Source organism: Rattus norvegicus, chromosome X, assembly GCF_036323735.1.
Source record: "Rattus norvegicus strain BN/NHsdMcwi chromosome X, GRCr8, whole genome shotgun sequence".
Taxonomy (NCBI): domain Eukaryota; kingdom Metazoa; phylum Chordata; class Mammalia; order Rodentia; family Muridae; genus Rattus; species Rattus norvegicus.
In genome coordinates this window covers 116,003,434-116,007,592 of record NC_086039.1, presented here as the reverse complement: position 1 = coordinate 116,007,592, position 4,159 = coordinate 116,003,434, and positions in this window count along the sequence as shown.

The following is a 4,159-nucleotide window of genomic DNA, read 5'->3' as shown; positions in this document are numbered from 1 at the left end:
TTGCGGCTTTTTGCATCTGCATTGCTTCTCTCCTGCTCCTGGGAGTCTGTGTAGTTGATTCCACATCCCGTCTCCTCAAACCCGAGTAGTCCAGGGCACAGGCAGCAGGGAGTGCCTCTAACAGGGAGTTTAGCTAGCTTATCTGAGAGTCTTCTGGGTAACAAAGCTTTTCAGCTCGTAACTATAAACAGTAATAAGGGCTTATATATACTTGGGAAGTCAGGGGCCTAATGAATCTGGTCAGTTTCAGGAACTCCATGAGTCATTTGAATCGTTACTTCCTGAGATTAAGCTCTTCCCTGCAGGAAGTAATGTTCTACCACCTTTTAGAATGTTGTGTGTCTTAATAAGCATCCCTCACTGCAGAGAGGGGTATGAGGCCAGAATTTTAAGTGGGAAAAGAAACAGGAATAGTTAAAACTTTATTTATTTATGTATTTATATATTTGGTCTAGGGAATGAGTGTTATAGCATGCCGTGGTGCTGAAGTATAATCTGTGGGAATCAGTTCTCCATTTCCAACATGTAAGTCTTGGTGATCAAACTCAAGTTATCAAGCCTGGTGGCGATACCATTATGTGCTGAATTATCATGCCAGCCCCATCTGGACATACAAACAGAAGAGTGACATGATTTAACTTCTTTTATTTTGTTCCTAATTTTTCCAACATGGGATCTCACTATGTTGCCCAGGCTAGCATAGACTGCTGAGTACAAACTATCCACCTGCCTTGGCCTCCTGTGTAGCTGGGAATACAAATGAGTAGCGCCACACTTGGCTTGGACTTACATTTTATTTTACTATTTAATTTAACTTTATCACGATGAGTGTAGAATCTAGGCTTTGGGGTATACTAGAAAGGCCCTCTATCACTCACCCACACACTGAGCCTTATGTCTTAAGTGAATTATGACGACTGAAATCTTGAGAAAAAAGTGAAGCGGGCAAGAGTGGACAAGTGTCATAGGTCAGTTATGCACCATTTTGATAATGCAGGCAAGAGACGAGAGTAACTTGTAAATAATGAGAAGTGGTTCTATTTGGAATATTTTGAAGAAGCACAATTGGCTATAGAACTTCACCAAAAAAAATCCCAGAAAGAATCATCAATGTGATATGTATGTATGTATGTATGTATGTATGCGTGCATGTATGTGTATAGCTTATTTTTATTTATGTGTATATGTTTGTATTTGTGTGATTACAGGTGCCCTGGGAGGTGAAAGGAGGGCAAAGATTCCCTGGAGCTGGAGTTACAGGTAATTGTAAGTTGCCCAGTGAGTGGACCTGGAAGCCAAACTCGGGTCCTTTGCAAGAAAATATGCACTCTTAACTGCTGAAGCATCTCTTCAACTCAGCAGGCTAAAATTTTAAGGTTATTCTTTAAGAATTAGAAACTATTTTGGAAGTACTTTTAACTGGTTCACACTTAAAAGTTGCAGAAGCAATTTGTTATTTAAGAGAAACACACAGTGAATCCAGTCAGTCAAAGGTTTTTAAAATAAGCTCTTTTTAAGATTTTTTATTCTATGTATGAGTACGCTGTTGCTATATTCAGATACATCAGAAGAGGGCATCAGATACCATTGTAGATGGTTGTGAGCCACCATGTGGTTGCTGCGAATTGAACTTAGGGCCTCTAGAACAGCAACCAGTGAACCGAGGAGCCATCTCTCCAGCCTCAAGCTATTGACTTTTTAATTCCTGTATTCTCTGTGTTTTTTGAAAAGCAGAATATGTCTGATTTTACATAAACTCCTCTTGACGTCTACACTAACTTTTATAAAGCAGAAACTTTTTAATGAGAGAGAGACTCACTGTTGTTAACTGTCTGAGACTAGCCTTGAATTCCTGATCCTCCTGCTTCAGGCTCTAGAGTACTTGGGATTATAGGTGCCAAGGTAGGAGCATTTTTGAGAACGGAATTGTAGAAGTCTATATTTGGAAGTAGTGCAGCCCTTAACATATATCATTTTACGTAAAATGGCATCCAAAGAGCCTAACTGGCTGCTTATGCTATAACTTATGAGCAGTTAGTCAGACAACATACAGGGTGTGGTTATCAGAGATTTTTGTGTCAGTGCTTACAGTGAAAAGTATTACTGACAGGAAAAAACACTCCCTGAATATAGACTGAACAGTGTAGTGCATGATCTTAACGGGCAGGTACAATCCAAGGACAATTAGTGCATCCACTGCTTCTTTTGGAGATGCCAGGAACAGAATCCTTTCTCTTGTATGTCACTGGAGAAAATGGATATTTTGTTACTTTCAGTCCCTTTAAAACATCTCTTAGACATAAAAACTATTTTCCAGTTCAATTCTCCATAATTTATGTTGATTATAGAGCATTGCTGTAGTTAAAATTGATATATTCTTCTATATTTATGCTTTTTAAGACAGTGCTTCTGACATAAAGAATCCATAGTTCAGTGATAGTGTACTTGGAAACCATGCTTTACATTGGCTACTTTCCTGGGAATATTTGGCCAGATGACTATTTTTCTTTGTCTTGCCATTTTTTTAAAAGTACAGACCATCATGTATCCCAGTCCTACTTCCAACTTGCTTTGAAGCTAGTTGAGGATGATCTTGAATTTCATATTCTCCTGCCTCTACCTTCTAGTGCAGGCTTCATGCATGCTAGGCAAGTAGTCTACCGACTAAGCTATTACACCTTCATAGCAATCCAATTTTGTTTGCGACTTTTCATTTTCCAATTCAGACTGTGATATGTTCTGACCTTATCTAAACATTCTGAACATACATTTTATCTTTCTATCTATCTGTCTGTCTGCCTGCCTGCCTGCCTGTCGGTCTGTCTGTCTGTCATCCAGTTCTTTTAACTGAGTACAGTTTACATGAAGACATCTATTCTTTCATGATCTTTGCAAAATTCATTTGAAAGCAGTGAAAGATTCAGACTTTCATATTCTCACTTGGAGTTAAATACAGCCTGAATTTCTGCCGGGTCACACCCACAGGAGGTTATATTGTCAGAGGCTGTTGATCTGGGATTAGTCTCAGCTCACTGACTTTACTTACTGATTAACAAATGCATAAGGGTCGATGACTTTCAGGCAACCAATCAGGTCTTTCCATACGTTTAACCCACTTCTCAAATTGTTAATCTTAAATCTGCCACAGAACGGTCCTTAACAGGAACCAACATAGATTTTCCATGGTTTCAATCCACAAAATTAAATCTTGTCCTACCTCAGTCTAGCCATTTTCTTAATTCTGAAAGGATAAGTAAAAATATATTTTTAAAATACAGCGATACTGTTACTTGAAAATATCGGTAATGCTCTCCCCTTTTTCTTTATTCATATTTTTGTTACAGTGAAATATACTGATATGTTTGAAACTATTTTGCAAATGCTTCTATGTTCTTCCTGTTGTGCTATATTACTTTGTAGTGCCTGAACAATTATAACGTCACAGATTACCTTATTCTGGCTAGTTTATATGTATAAAAGTTCTCTGACAATATGGTGCCAAAATGTAAAATGGTTTAAACTTGTTTGGCAGTTCAGAAACCTAGCTTTGCCTAAGTACTGCGGCTGGTCCCCCATTATATTTTAACGTGCAAGCCTTTTAATGACGAACCTCCAAGCCACTCTATGGGAGTTACCATGGACACTAAGAGGCACTCTACATCCAAATCAAGTGGAGAGAAAAACATAGTTCTTTTCACATATTTCAGGTATCTGCAGACTTTCAAACTGGCTCTACCACTGAATAGAGGGCATTTAGCCTTAATTTATCAGAGATTTTTCTGACAGCATTCCAGCCACACAGTTTTATTTTATTCTTTTCTGTTCTCGACCACTGTCTGCATTTCATCTCTGTGAAAGACCTTATAGTGCAGATACCTGATAATTTCCTAGATGTTAGTTAGCTCTGGCTGTAAAGCCTGTATTGGACTGATTGAAACGGCAGATAAGGAGAGATCTGCTTAGAGTACCTCTCCCTCAACAAGATCCATTAAGTCTAGAGGAGAAAGATTTATTTCTGTCTACACCCTTTTATTTGGTAAGTACAATCTTGCTTGTGTTTTTCTTGCATTTTATGTTTGTTGTTATACATACTTATATCCAGTTCTTGAGGGGATCTTCCTTTATAGAGATTTATTATACTCTGTTGATGGACTTTTGA